Source organism: Leopardus geoffroyi, chromosome B2, assembly GCF_018350155.1.
Source record: "Leopardus geoffroyi isolate Oge1 chromosome B2, O.geoffroyi_Oge1_pat1.0, whole genome shotgun sequence".
NCBI classification, from domain to species: Eukaryota; Metazoa; Chordata; class Mammalia; order Carnivora; family Felidae; genus Leopardus; species Leopardus geoffroyi.
The window spans coordinates 80,011,516-80,027,731 of record NC_059332.1 but is presented as its reverse complement, the minus strand read 5'-3'; the positions used below and the strand labels follow the sequence as shown (position 1 = coordinate 80,027,731).

General features: G+C 40.6%; 1 long non-coding RNA gene across 1 annotated transcript in view; it reads right to left on the bottom strand.

Moving 5' to 3' along the window:
- Nucleotides 1-16,022, bottom strand: part of LOC123608720 — a 21,274-nt gene extending 5,252 nt beyond the window's left edge. The window contains exons 1-2 of the long non-coding RNA XR_006717397.1: nt 15,679-16,022; nt 3,075-3,240 (exon numbers count right to left, since the gene is read on the bottom strand). This is a non-coding gene — a long non-coding RNA (uncharacterized LOC123608720). The remainder of the gene's footprint in view (nt 1-3,074; nt 3,241-15,678) is intronic.
- Between the last annotated feature and the right edge of the window lie 194 nt (nt 16,023-16,216).

Here is a 16,216-nt window from a genome sequence, read left to right as displayed (position 1 = left end):
AGAAGGGAAATGAGGAAACTATGCAATAGTGACACTTTTACATTGTTGTAGTCTTATTTAAAAAAGTTTTTTAAATGTTTATTTTTTTTTAAATTTTTTTTAAGTTTATTTATTTTTGAGAGAGAGAGAGACAGAGCATGAACGGGGGAGGGTCAGAGAGAGAGAGAGACACGGAATCGGAAGCAGGCTCCAGGCTCTGAGCCATCAGCCCAGAGCCCGACGCGGGGCTCGAACGCACGGACCGCGAGATCGTGACCTGAGCTGAAGTCGGACGCTTAACCGACTGAGCCACCCAGGAGCCCCAAATGTTTACTTATTTCTGAGAGAGGGAGAAAGAGACAGAGTACGAGCGGGGAAGGCGCAGAGAGAGAGGAAGACACAGAATCTGAAGCAGGCTCCAGGTTCCGAGCTGTCAGCACAGAGCCTGATGCAGGGCTTGAACTCACAAATGGTGAGATCATGACCTGAGCCGAAGTCAGCTGCTTAACTTACTAGGCCACCCAGGTGGCTCTTAAAATTTTTTTTTAATTTTATTTCAGAAACAGAGCATTAGTAGGGGAGAGGAGCAGAGGGAAAGAGAGAGAATCCCAGGCAGGCTCCATGCTGAGCCAAAATAGGGCTCTATCCCACAACCCTCGGATCATGACCCGAGACAAAATCAAGATCAAATGTTCAATCAACTGAACTGCCCAGGAGCCCCTTATTTAAATATTTTTTAAAAATTAAGTCTGCAATAAATATAATAAAATATACACACAAAATATGCATTTTTAGCTCATGGATTGAACATTGAAGGTGAAGTTAAAGAAAACAAACTAAGCAAAATAAGTAAATAAATAAGTAGAAAGACCAAAGTTGCCAACTCATGACCAGTCTATTTGTCTGCTTTCAATTAATGGTTAAGTTTTATGCAAGATCATGTTAAACCACAGTTTCTACATTGCACAATAGGATCATCTATCGTACTGCTAATCTAAGAGAATCTGATCTTCAAATACCCAAGGCTGTGAAATAAACAAACTGCACACACTTTAACCTAGATTCCAGTTTCAAACTCGAAAATTCTAGGAAGTGTTTCCCGTGTCCTTTTTTGACTTTTGAGTACTAATATTTCCATTAGTTTTATTGTATATTTTTAAATCAATATAGAAGCTGAGCAAGTGTTTGTTAGTTAACTTTGGTTGACTTGGTATCTGAAACAGCAATAATTAGTAAAGACTTCAGTGGTATTGAGACTCATATATGCAAGGAAATTACATCACTCTACAGATAACCGGCTTAACCAATCCATAATAGTGACAGGACAGCAAGCTTATGAAAGTGGAAAAACCTTAAAAACTGACCGAAACATCTTTTTGAAAAGTGTTAATTGGTCTATAAGGTAAAAATATTCTGGGAGTGGATTCCACTTTTACCCTCTGCTACTCATACCAGAGAAATTGGCCACCATCCCTTGACATATTGCCACATATTTTTTTATGACAAAATATAGAACTGATCACAAGAGGGATACCTGGGTGGCTTAGTTGGCTGAGTGTCTGACTCTGGATTTCAGCTCAGGTATGGCCTCATGGTTCATGAGATCGAGTCCTGCATCGGGTTCTGTGCTGATATTGCAGAACCTGCTTGGGATTCTTTCTCTCCCTCTCTGTCTTCCCTTCCCCCACTCACATATACTCGCACATGCTCTCTCTCTCTTTCTCTCAAAATAAATAAATAGACATTAAAAAAAATTGATCAAAAGAGAAATAAATCTATTCTGAGGGAATTTGTAAGATTAATAAGTATATAAAACATGGAAATTTTCTAAGTATAAAAGTATATTAATATACACGGTTAGAAATAAGTGATTAAAGCATAATATAGATATATGTTTTAAAAATACTTTGTGTATTAATATGTTAGAAATAAATTGCACTGAATTAGCAGAATTAGATGAACATGACTCATTTGGTAAGGATGAGTCTTGGTCAGCAAGATTCTTGGAAACACAGGTCTAACAAGAAGAATGAGACTTCACAGTTCAAAATTCCTGTGACAACAAGAAAGAGGAAGAAACAGAAGTGAAATTTGGGAAGAATTTATTCAAAAACCAGTGATTAAGATCAAAGAGAAGGGTTGGATTTGTGAATAAAAGAGTGCTCCTGAATCTCAAGAACATTTGGAACATAGTGGCTGTTTTTTTCCTACCGCTATTGTTACAACAGCATAAATAAACTAAATGTTCCTGGATAAATATTATTCCACATGTTCTACCCAGGGGCAGATGAACCATGAAGCTCAATGGAGCTTAATCTTCAAGGGCTGAAAAGGGCTTAGAAATGGTTTCACATGGTCATATGTTGGAGTAAATTTGAAGAAGATATTTCAATCACAGTCACCTAAGACTTAAGATCTCTTTCTGTTCTGACTTTCCTTCTGAAAGACTTTCCCTTGGTCATGTCACATTGGAATGGCCATAAAAATTTTGGGATCCATGTAATGGGAAATTGAACTGGGTGTACGTTTGGTTTCAGTTGCTGGACTATAATTATGTGTATTGTAGTCACCTCTGTGTAGAGGAAAGTACTGCTGGTTGTCCAAGTATAGAAATGGCTTCCAGTAATATTCCTACTGTCTGCTATGCCAACTCACCAGGCATCCTGTTACATTGGAGGTGCAGAACCAAAGGTCATATTGCAATGTGACCTTATCCTCCAATGGATGGCACCATAAGTATGTGGTAGAGGAGAAGAAACAAGGTTTGAAATAAATAGAGGTAAAAGCCAGTTATTGGAAATTCTTCCAAACACTAGATATGTAAAATTGTTAGGAAGGCAAGAATATATTTTCATCTTCCTAGTCAAACAGGAAGTACTATCCTTTCGTGATATACTCAACAATGCAATGTATACAATTATAAATGTATCATAGTTTCTCCCCCCTCTTTTGAAAGAGATTGTACATAATAGAATTTATCAGAATTATTGTTTGCAGCGTACAAACTTAGGAGGACTATACACAATGAGTATATCTGTCTATGAAGTCATACATTATACAGACATTGCAAAGTACTAGATTTTGTCTCAGCATACCTGATGCAGCTGCTCTTGACAAAGGCTGATGACACGTCAGTCATTGGAAGAAGATTTAAATGATTCTTGATTTAATGCAAATTACTGGCATCAATAAGGATAACATAAAGCTCATTATATTCATCTGAGATAGGATATGGCAGACAAATTGATTGATGAATGCGGCCTATTAAAAAAAAATAAGGTTGATCACTGCCCAAGAGAACTTGAAATGTCTTGAAATTTGACAGCTCATATGAGGCTTTACTATATTTGACAATAATTCTAAAAATATGCATGACATCAGAGTCATTACTAGTCATGAAATATGAAGCTAAAAAAAACTTTTTCCAGGGGTGCCTGGGCAGCTCAGTCAGTTAAGCATCAGACTTTGGGTCAGGTCAGATCTTGCGGTTGTGAGTTTGAGCCCCATGTCAGGCTCTGTGCTGACAGCTCAGAGCCTGGAGCTTGCTTCGGGTTCTGTGTTTCCCTTTCTCTCTGCCCCTCCCGCATTCACACTCTGTCTCTTCCTCGGTCTGTCTCTGTCTCTCTCTCTCAAAAATAAACATTAAAAAAAAACTTTTCCAGATTATCAATAATAAAAAACAAATTTCAACCAATCATGCTAAACTAAATTTATGCTCCTTATAGAAAATATTACAAACCATTGTCATATGAAGAAGAGATCAGGGGTGCCTGGGTGATTCAGTCAGTAGAGCATGTGACTATTGATCTTGGGGTTGTGAGTTCAAGCCCCACGTTGGGCATACAGATAACTTAAAAAGTGTGTGTGTGGGGCGCCTGGGTGGCGCGGTCGGTTAAGCGTCCGACTTCAGCCAGGTCACGATCTCACGGTCTGTGAGTTCGAGCCCCGCGTCGGGCTCTGGGCTGATGGCTCAGAGCCTGGAGCCTGTTTCCGATTCTGTGTCTCCCTCTCTCTCTGCCCCTCCCCCGTTCATGCTCTGTCTCTCTCTGTCCCAAAAATAAATAAACGTTGAAAAAAAAAAAATTAAAAAAAAAAAAAAGTGTGTGTGTGTGTGAGAGAGAGAGAGACGGATCAAAGTTGTCTATGGAGTAAAGCAAGAAAGGATAAATAGTACCATAGAGAGGTTCCAGGCACCTGTAATATTTTTCTTCTGGATTTTCTGGTATTTACAATATTTATTAACTTTAAAACATTTTAAGTTTTATTAAGTAATCTCTATGCCCAACATGGGGATTAAACTCACTACCCTGAGATCAAGAGTCCCATACTCTTAACAACTGAGTCAGCCAGGCACCCCAACTTTAAAATTTTAAATGACTATTTCCTCTTCTTTACTTCTGTACCTGTAGTAATAGCTATTGGTCTCCTGCCCTGATTCCCTTCAGCAAGACAGTGCACCCATCCTAGCTGCTGCAGTGTTGACTACTAAGGATTTACATCTGTACCCTGCTGTAGCAAACTGATCGTCCACAGCTTAGGGGAGCCACCCTCCCTAGAGATGCCGGGGATCTTGAACTACTTGCATGACTGACTGATGCTCGGGCATAAAAGCCCCTGCCTTATAGCAGGGCAATACACACTCTAGAGCTCCCCAGCAGATCAGGCCAAGGCTAGATATCTTCTGAAACCACACCTTTGCTTAGCTTCTCTGGCCTTATCCTGCATCCCTCACTCCCCAAAAATTTCCTGAGAGCCAGCCCTTGATAAATCACTTGCTCAAGAATCCCAATATCAGGCTTTGCTTCTAGGGAACCCCACCTAAAAGAGTATCTAATTGTGTCTGCTTTCAGACCGAGCCCACCCTTTGGAGGGATAATGAGGTACCTGCCATTTTGAAGTGACAAGATTAGTTATAAGCCCATATAAGGAGCAGCTAGATCTCCAAATGCCAGCTCTAACATTGCATAGCCAGGAACCTAGGTGGGTGGGTGTTGGGTGCCTTTCCCATCCCAACAGAAGAAGACAGGTATTCTCATTGTAAAAGTTAAAACAGAGCTCTAGCCTCAGGGATATTTCAGGGAAGTAAGACAAATGGTAAAAAAGGAAGGTTAAGGGGCGCCTGGGTGGCGCAGTCGGTTAAGCGTCCGACTTCAGCCAGGTCACGATCTCGCGGTCCGTGAGTTCGAGCCCCGCGTCGGGCTCTGGGCTGATGGCTCGGAGCCTGGAGCCTGTTTCCGATTCTGTGTCTCCCTCTCTCTCTGCCCCTCCCCCGTTCATACTCTGTCTCTCTCTGTCCCAAAAAAATAAATAAACGTTGAAAAAAAAAAAAAATTTAAAAAAAAAAAAAAAAAAAAAGGAAGGTTAAGTTAAATTCCAGGTATTGAGTTGTGAGAACCCTAGTGCCCTGCCCCTACTCAGCTCCTAGAATAATAATAGCCAGGCTTGCACCTTCTACAGGAGGATAAAAGGGGTCTCTCTCTCCTGAAAAATAGAACAACAACAACAACTAAACAAATAAACAAAAACCTAGCCCAGGAGGAAAAAAACCTGCAGTTGCCAATATTTGGGCATCTACAAAATAAGACCTAAGTATTAGTATAGTGAAGCCACCAATTAACACACCCTGGCCAAGCTTCCAATCCATTTTTTGGTGTTTTTCTCTTAAATAAGAACAGAGAGCCGAGAATCACTAGACTTTTGAAGAATGTTTCTACCAGCTCGACCCTGTTGCCGGTCTAAGGGCCTGTGACCATGAATCCTAAAGATACTGCTAACTGACCCCTGTACTAGTTCTGAAACTCTCAGTTCAAGGGCATATGTTGGCCTGAGAGGCTGCAGGTGATTAAAAATAAATAAATAAATAAAAAGACTGTGTTCATGCCCAGTGTTCTGCATTGGACAATGCTCTCTCTTGATGTTTATCATCCACTCCGAGATTGACAGGGTGTGTGACTAGCTCTAATGAGGCCGTCTCTGACACATACAGGATTGGCTTAAGTGCAGAACTTCTCCAGGCTCTCAGCTCCTAAAATTACCCAATGCAACTGCTCACCATTTTTCTACTGAAAACAAATTACTAGCTTGCTGCCAGACACTTACTGAGACTGCACCACTATTGAAAGACACCTATGACCGAAGATTCCAATACTTTTCTGGATGATACAGAAAAACAATGGAATAAGCAAGGAGCAGCTCAATCTCATTGATTTAATGTGACTGATATATTCAGGAACGTGAGAAGGCACAGCACGAGAGAGGTTTAGAGAATTCATGGACCAGAGGCATGCACCGTCTGGAGATTACATTGTCATTGCATGCTCTCTCTCTGACAAGGACTGACGTTCAGAGAGATGTCACTAAGTTTCATTTACTGATGGCAATGTCCACATTAACTACAACCTTAGTGATGGAAGGCAAGAGAGTCTACTTATATGTAGTATGGCTGGATGTACATTCCAATGTCTTTGCTTAGATTCCCCTGAAGCAGAGCCAGGGACTCATAAGTGCAGGTGACTTATTTGGAAGATAATTCCAGAAAACAGGGGAGTGATACAGGCAAAAAGGAAAAGCCAATAAAATGTGTGTTACTGAATCACTAGACACAGCTAGGGATCAATCTTGTCTGGGACCCTGTGAAAAACCCTAGAATCCACTTGCAATTATACACTATTGTACACTATTGATAAACGGCATATATAGTTAAGTAAAACACAATACTGATACTATGTGTAGAGAAAAAGAAAGTAAAAATAACTTTATAAAACTGTATAAAAATATTTATAAAACAGTGTTCTGAGAACTAAAGTTCTATTGGATGTCATTTTCAGCACAAGTATAGTCCTTTAAGTAGCAATTTTTAAAATTAATTTTTATTTGTTCTATTTTAGAGAGAGAAATACAGAGAGTCTGAGCAGAGGAGAAGGAGAGAGAGAGAGAGAGAGAGAGAGAGAAAATCCCAAGCAGGCTCCATGCTCAGCACAGAGCCCAATGTGGGGCTTGATCCCATGACCCTGGGATCATGACCTAAGCCAAAATCCAATCTGATGCTCAACCCAGTGAGCCACCCAGGCACCTTCTTGAAGTAGCATTTAAAATGCTGCTGGGGGCGCCTGGGTGACTCAGTTGGTTGAGCAGCCGGTTCTTGATTTCAGCTCAGATCATGATCCCAGGATTGTGGTATCAAGCCCCGGGTCAGGCTCTGCACTGGGTGTGAAGACTGCTTGGGATTTTCTCTCTCTCTCTCTCCCCTGCTCTCTCTCTCTCTAAAATAATACATACATACCTACTTACATATATACATAGAATGCTGATGAATGACAGGACACCTGGGTGATTCAGGTCAAAATCCCGGGTCATGGGATCAGGTTCTGTATAGGCACCTCTATCCCCACCCCCCCTCACCCCACGCTGAGCATGGAGGCTGCTTAAGATTCTCTCTCTCTCTCTCTCTCTCTCTCTCTCTCTCTCTCTCCCTCTTCCCCTCTCCCATCTCATTCATGCTCATTCTGTCTCTCAAATAGATAAAATCAGATCAAATAAATAAAATACTGATAAATGAGATTAAAATTCTTTTTGAAGAGACACCATTTTGAAAGTCTCTAGTTTCATGATGTTGGTTCCTATAGTTGGTTCATCTGAAATTTGGATTCACTTCAAAAGAGCTTCTGTTTTTAGGATTCAGAGGCGCAGGAGAAACTCCAGCCCAAGAAGCGGGCTCTCTATAAGTGCTTCCCAGGAAATGGCAAGAAAAAGGAGGTTTCCACAGGAACTATGTCCTTGGATCGGGGGTAGTAATGAACCTCGTATCGGAGCACAGCTGGGTGAATGTGGCCTGGCAGCACAGGAGGCCTGAGCAGAGGGAAAAATCAGCCCTGCTTTCAGACCAAGCCCACCCTTTGGAGGGATAATGAGGGATCTGTTGCAAAGCTTATTGAGATATGGTGACTGCTAGCTCAGGGACCAGATCATTCTTATAACTTCAGCCATCATTTCTTCTGGCCTTGAGTGTCTAGATCTTTCTTCATTAAGTTCTTTTATCAGGGGAATTAGTTCCTCCTTCAGGTTAAAGTTTGTTCTCTTCAGCTTTCCATAGGTGTCCACCTGGCTCTGAATTTTTGATGACTCCTTCTTTAGGCTAGTGTCCCCAAAGATGACTCAACCCCAACATTCCCCTTTTGAACAGAGCCAAGCTCATCAAGGGGTTGACACTACCTTGAATTACTTCAGCTGGTGTTTGTGAAATTTTCAGCCAGTGTTTGTGAAAGCTGCATTCTCCATTTCACATAAAGTCAGTTTCTAGACAACTGGAGAAGTCTAAACAAATATGAGACCCACCAAAAAGCCAATGACAGATGCACACGCCACTGACTCCAGCTGGAGACCACAGAGGGTAAGGTCCAGATTCCCGTTATCCAGCCCCAGTTCCACAACTACCTCTTGTGGTTTCCCTACAACACCTGAAGCCAAGTTCCACAGTGGCTTGAAGCCCTTCCATGGCACTGAAGCTAGAACAGAGTTCTGCTTACATGTCGATAGAAATAAAAGTGGTGATCAACTTTGGGGAGGAGGGTTACTGGAAGGCAGAATAAGGGAAATTTCTGGGGGTGATGAAACTGTTCTATATTTAGATTAGAGTGTTGGTTACACAGGGTGTATATATTTTTTAATTGAGATATAACTGACATACAACACTGTATTAGTTTTAGGTGTATAACATAATGATTTGATATGTGTATCTATGACGAAATGATCACCACAATAAGTACAGTTAATATCCATCACCACACGTAGTTACAAATTTTTGTTTTCTTGTTATGGGAACTTTTAAGATCTACTCTCTTAGCAACCTTCAATATATAATACAGTATTGTTAATTATAGTCACCATGCAGTACATTTTCTTGTAACTGGAGGTTTGTACCGTTTGACCCTCTTCACCCATTTGGCCTAATCACCATCCCCTGCCTCTGGAAACCACCAGTCTGTTCTCTGTATCTATGAGCTCGATTTCTTTTTTAGATTCCACATCTAAGTGGAATCAGTATTTGTCTTTTTCTGATTTAAGAAATATTGTTTTCAAGAGAAAATACATTACATGCAAGAGACTTTTACCTGATCTGCTTGCACCAGGCTCTGTTTCACTACTCCCTGCAATTCATCCTATGCATCTCTGCCAGAATTATCCTTATAAAACACAGATCTGATTTTCTTAATCCCCTGTTTAAAAACTTTTGATGGAGTGCCATTACCAAAAGAATTAAGACAAAGCTACACACACACACACACACACACACACACACACACACACACACAGAACCTCTCAAAATTCGGCTCCTAATCTCCATTCTAACTTCTTTAGCATTCTTCCTTCCCCCTCCTGCCCCACCCTCTCTGTTGAGCACACCACACTACCCCCACCACCAGGTAGTTCACTGTCTCTGAAATGTCCTGTTTTTTCTGCTCCTCAGTGACTTTATACTCACCCTTCAATAAATAGCTCAAACATCAATTTTCTCTACCATAACTTGCAGCCTCCCTTCTCCACAGAGAGCTAATGTTTCCATCTTGTTCTACATAGTACCCTGAAATCTTTGTGTACCACTAATGAAACTGTATTATAATGCTTTGTTTGCATGTGCATCTCTCTCTAGCTAGAATGTCTTCTCAAATGCAGGACAACTTTGTAGTACTACAGGACACCAATGTAGTACCATTGGTGGTACTACTACAGATGGTTTTATGTGTTACACTGACGCAGCTTTAAATATTGACTTGCATAGGGTGAGAATTGGTCCCCTTTTAATACTCTACATTAGGGGAGAGTTTTAGTTTGGTACTAGTGTGGCTTTAACATCTCTCTATTGAATGATTAATTTCCCTTTTTAAGGGAGAGCAGGCCTCAGTCTTGGAACCTTTGTAGACAAAAGTAATTCGGGTGCCTGGGTGGCTCAGTCGGTTAAGCGGCCGACTTCGGGTCAGGTCATGATCTCGCGGTCCGTGAGTTCGAGCCCCGCGTCGGTCTCTGTGCTGACAGCTCAGAGCCTGGAGCCTGTTTCAGATTCTGTGTCTCCCTCTCTCTGACCCTCCCCCGTTCATGATCTGTCTCTCTCTGTCTCAAAAATAAATAAACGTGGGGCACCTGGGTGGCTCAGTCGGTTGAGCGTCCGACTTCAGCTCAGGTCACGATCTCACGGACCATGAGTTCGAGCCCCGCGTCGGGCTCTGGGCTGATGGCTCAGAGCCTGGAGCCTGCTTCCAGTTCTGTGTCTCCCTCTCTCTCTGCCCCTCCCCTGTTCATGCTCTGTCTCTCTCTGTCTCAAAAATGAATAAACGTTGAAAAAAAAAAATTAAAAAAATAAAAAAATTAAAAAAAATAAATAAACGTTAAAAAAATTTAAAAAAAGTAATTGGCTAGAATTCACTTTTTTTTTTTTTTTAAATGATATTTTGTAGGGTGCCTGGGTCACTCAGTCAATTAAGCGTCCCATTTCGGATCAGGTCATGATCTCCTGTGAACTGACCTGTGTCAGGCTCTGTGCTGACAGCCTAGAGCCCGAAGCCTGCTTCAGATTCTGGGTCTCCCTCTCTCTCTGCTCCTCCCCCACTTACTCTCTGTCTCTCTCTCAAAAATGAATAAACATTAAAAAAAGTTTTTAAATGATATTTTGTAATGACTACCCTCTGTGAAACTTTTAAAATTAATATTGGTGATAGAGTGTTCTTTTAAAATAAAAGTAAGCCAATTTAAAGAAAAAATAGTAAGCCTATTACAGTAAAGAAGTGCATCATGGCAAAAATCTCATAGGATATACAAAAATGACTTAAGTTTGGGGAATATTGGGCCAAGACTTTCAGAATTCGGAAGCATAACTTCATCCCCAGTTCCTGGTAACTATCTTTAAAATACTGTAGATCATCACTAAACATTAACCACTACCTCTAACATTTTCAAGATCCAAGTGCCATTTTAGGGAATATGTTGGGTAAAGTGACAGACCTTCGGTAAGCTAACTTTTTCTGAAAAAAGTTAGCATTGTTGTCATATAAATGACCTTTTCAATTATTTCCTAGAGCTGCTGTGGAAGAAATCAACTTCAAAAGAGGATATGATCATAAATTTTTCAACTAGATTGTGTGGAATAATGTCTTATAAACCAAAGTTCAGGAGCAATAGAAGAAAGTTTACAATGCATTCTATGCAAATCACCACATTACTCTTTACCTTTGACGTCATGGTACATTTTAAGAAAGGGTAGACCAGAGCAGCTCTAACTAGAGGAGAGCTAGCACCATCTGTTGGGGAGTGAGTTGCCAGCACAAGAGAGATTCACTATCAGGTGGCTTCATTAATCCTCAGTTTGTTTCTTCAAAATACTTTTCATCACACAGATTTCAAGACATTCACACATACCCAAGTACAAGTTAATTTTCAATCGGTTCTTGTGCTCCAAGTTGACAGTTAAAAACAAAATTAGTTCAGGAGCACCTGAATGGCTCAGTCAGTTGAGCATCCAACTCTTGATTCTGGCTCAGGTCATGATCCCAGAGTCATGGGATCAAGCCCTATGTCAGGGATCCCAGACTCCCTGCTGAGCGTGGAGCCTAATTACGATTCTCTCTTTCCCTCTGCCCCTCTCCCTTGCTCATGCTCATTCTCTCTCTCAAATTAGAGAGAGACAGAGAAAGAGTAATGCTGCAACAAATACCCTTTAAAAAAAAAAACTAGTTCATTAATCTGATTAAGATACACTAGTCTTTCATGATTTGACTCTTTAGTTACAGACCTGATAATTAACCTGTTTTGATCCATTTAAGAAGTGGAAGAAAAATTAGTTATATTATATAGCCACATACACTACAGGATTGCTTCAAAATAAAAGATGTTGCTTGGTCTCATAAACCAGTCTTGGCATCTTTCGGTCATTGATGGTAATTAGAAATTTGAATTTCAAACTTTACTAGTAACCCAGAAACAGTGTCATATACTTTCAAACTTTTCCATAAAATCTGCCACTGAAATTGAGAGGGTTGTGTTTCTCCTGTCTACCACTTGGAATAGATGCTCCAAAGTCACAAAAAGAGGAGAGATAGCCAGCTAAGATAGCCCACTGCCTTAGAGGGCAGGTAGGTGGAGAATGATAGCAAGTCCTAAGTGCTCAGATTCTAAATGACAAGTTAGCTATCAGCAATCTCCTCCAGAGACAGGGCTCAAGAGTAAACATTAGAAATAAGTTCTTTGTGCCTCTATTTTATTTTATTTTTTTTAATTATTTTTTTTTCAACGTTTTTATTTTTATTTTTGGGACCGAGAGAGACAGAGCATGAGCGGGGGAGGGGCAGAGAGAGAGGGAGACACAGAATCGGAAACAGGCTCCAGGCTCTGAGCCATCAGCCCAGAGCCTGACGCCGGGCTCGAACTCACGGACCGCGAGATCGTGACCTGGCTGAAGTCGGACGCTTAACCGACTGCGCCACCCAGGCACCCCTGTGCCTCTATTTTAAACATAACTTATAGATTACTGATTTTGAAGACTTGCTCAGCAAGACAAATTTTAACAAGTTAAAAAAAGATTCTTAATTTTTCTTACTATTTTCTTTATGGAAGTGTGATTTCAGTGAAAAGTTTAAAATCTGTTTACTTTTGAAAAGTGAGATAAATAAATGATTGTATCTAAACTGGAAATAACTTTACCAACTTTCCTAAAATATTTTCCAGTTGAAGTCTGTCTCTTATGGGGAAAAATCATAGATCATAACTTTTATTTATTTTACTTATTTTTAGTGCTCACTTCGACAGCACACATACTATTTATTTTTATTGAGATATAATTGACATATTATATTGTACGAGTTTAAGGTGCACAACAGTGTTGATTCTACACCTTTGTATACTGCAAGATGATTACTACTGTATCATTCACTAACACCTCCATGCTGTCACATAATTATTATTTTTTTGTGGTGAGGATAGACTGACATTTTTAAAATGTATTAAATGGAGGGCCACCTGGGTGGCTCAGTCAGTTAAGCATCAACTTTGGCTCAGGTCATGATCTCGTGGTTCATGAACTTGGTTCGTGAGTTCGAGCCCCACATAGGGCTTGCTGCTGTCAGCACAGAGCCCCCTTAGGATCCTCTGTCCCCTTTTCTCTGCCACTCCCTGGCTTGTACTGTCTCAAAAATAAAGAAACAAAAAAAAAAAACCCACAATAAAATGTATTAAATGGAAAGCAGTAGTTACTGCAAAAAAAACCCAGTATATTAAATTCTGCTATGAAAGAGGGACAATAGTCATTAAACAATGGTCAGCTTTTACCAGTGGTATACTCCTTGGGAATTCTCTGGCAATTTAGAGAGAACATTAACTCTCCCAAGCCTGTAGGATACCATTGGTAAAGAAAGCAATGATTGATTTACTGAATGGCACCTAGCTAAATTCTAGGACTTAGGGTAAATATGTAAATGCTTGTGAGTCTAATGACAGGCAGGGTATTTAGTCTTGACTTAAGCCTTTTCCCCACTGCTTTAAGAAGGCAAAGTACAGTTTCAACAGTTACTCATCTCAGCTGGTCTGAGGACCTGGTCAAGACACTGGCTAAGCCTACTGTTGTATAACCTTCTTTCATTGTCCGTTCTTGACCATGTCCGTTGTTGGGCCTTCCAACTAGAAAACAGCTTACTGACACTTCTCTACACCTCATATTCAGAAACAGGAAGTGCGTACCTTTTTATGGAATGTAAATAATTATGGCTCCACAACTAAATTAATTTATTAAATAGTGTACACATTTAAGGTGTACAACATGATGATTTGAGATATATACACAGTGAAATAAATACTACAGTCAAGCTATTTAACACGTCCATCTCCTTACAGTTACCATTTCCACAATTTACTTTAAATCAATTCCAGCTACTTTCAAAGTTCAAGTTTCTAACTGAAACTTTTATAGTTTAAAATCCTTTCTTCAGATACTTCTAGCAATAGGAACAACAACAACAAAAACCCACTCCTCATGCACTGTAAGACTTTTCACATACTCCTACAAAAGCTTTTTTTCAAACTGCAAAGAGCTTTCTAGGGCTTTTCCAATTTTATTTTATTTTTATTATTTTTTTAAAAAATGTTTATTTTTGAGAGAAAGAGAGAAAGAGTGTGAGCAGGGGGGTTTGCAGAGAGAGAGAGGGAGACACAGAATCTGAAGGAGGCGCTAGGCTCTGAGCTGTTAGCACTGAGCCTGACACTGGGCTCAAACAAACTGTGAACCACGAGATCATAGTCCGAGCGGAAGTCGATGCTTAACTGACTGGGCCATCCAGGTGCCCCAGGCATTTCCAATTTTAAAAAGGATTTTAAAAATAATAATCTGACAGTATCAAAGGTAAGAAGAAGAAAGTAAAATTCAGAGTATAATGCCTCCACTCAGAAAAACATCCTATTTACATCTGGGCACATAAATACATATATTTTTAACTAAGTAAATTCACAGTTTACATGGAGTTTTTACCCTACTTAATATGTCAGGCAATAGGTTTATTAATGACTCATTTTGCACAAAATCAAGTCTCTTTTCCCCACAAGGTCAGTGTAATGGGTTGAATGGTGGCCCCGGAAAAGGTATGTCCAAGCCCTAATTCCCATATATGACCTCATTTGTAAAAACAGGTCTTTGTAGCTACAATTAAGGATCCTGACATGAGATAAACCTGGATTATCTGGGTGGGCACCAAATCCAATGACAAGTATTCTTATAAGACAGAAGAGGAGACGGTCATGTGAAGATGGAGGCAGAGACTGGAAATATGCAGCCTCAAGCCAAGGAATGCCTGCAGGCACCTGAGACTGACTAGAAGAAGCAAGGAAGGATTCTCCCCTAGAACCTTTAGAGAAAGTGTGGTCCTATTAACACCATGATTTTACACCTCTGACCTCCAGAACTGTGAGAGAATAAATTTCTCTGTCTTTTTTAAAGATTTTATTTTTAAGTAAATCTCTACACCCAACGTGGGGACTGAGCTCACAACCCTGAGATCAAGAGTTGCATGCTCCACCGACTGAGCCAGCCAGATGCCCCATAAATTTCTCTTGTTTTAAACAACTGAATCAGAGGTAACTTGTTATGACAGCCCTAGCAAACCAATATAGTCAGCATTCCAAACTTCCCTACTATAAACCAGGTCTGCTCCCCAGCCTCACTTTCCTGTTCTTCAGCTTTTGGCTCCTTTGCCTCATATCATTCCTATATTGCCTCAAAGTCACTGCATATGCTGTTTTCAGTGCATGGATTGCTCTTCTTCAGTCTTGAAATACCTCCCCAAAAATTCAGTAACCCTCTAGCCCTGTTTGCCAACCACTATAAGGTCCCCTCTCCTTCAGCATAGAGCTCTTACCACAGCCCTTGTCATCATCTATGTCTTTATTAGTTTTTAGATTCTCCCTCCCTACCAAATTGTAAGCTCTATGAGACTAGGAACGCTGACCACACCTCCTCATCCCTTTTATATTCCGTGTAGTCCTGTGCCTACTGTGCCAAGGTAATTCTTTTTTAAATGAATGGCCACTGTTCCAGAAGCGGTTCTAGACCTTGGGAAACTCTCACAGCCTTTGAGTCTGAGCTGTGTAGGGTCACCCTATTATTTATCCTCCAAAATCTACCACTTCTGAGAATAAAAAGGAGTGCTATCAATAATTATGAGTTACCTGGGGGTGCCCGGATGGCTCAGTGGGAAGAGTGCACGACTCTTGATCTCGGGGTCTTGAGTTCGAGCCCCATGCTGGGTGTAGAGATTACTAAATAAACAGAAACGTATAAAAATAATAATGAACAAGTTAGCTTGTTACAGTGCTGGGTAATACGCTGTGCCAATGATAAGAGTAAACCTGAAAGCAGAAGTGTAACTAGAAAAGGCTGGGCTACATTTTGGAGCAAGGGAAGGAGGATACTTTAAATTTGCTTAATCACCAGGGCGCCTGAGTGGCTCAGTCGGTTGGGGAACCAACTTCACTCAGGTCATGATCTCACAGATCTTGAGTTCAAGCCCCCTATTGGGCTCTGTGCTGACAGCTTAGAGCCTGGAGCCTGCTTCGGATTCTGTCTCTCTCTCTCTCTCTCTCTGCACACCTCCCTACCCCCCCCCCCCCCCACGTTCTGCCTCTCTCCTTCCAGAGAAAATAAAAATTAAAAAAAAAAAATTTAATTTGCTTAATTGCCACTGCCTTTTCATTGCTTTCTTCTACA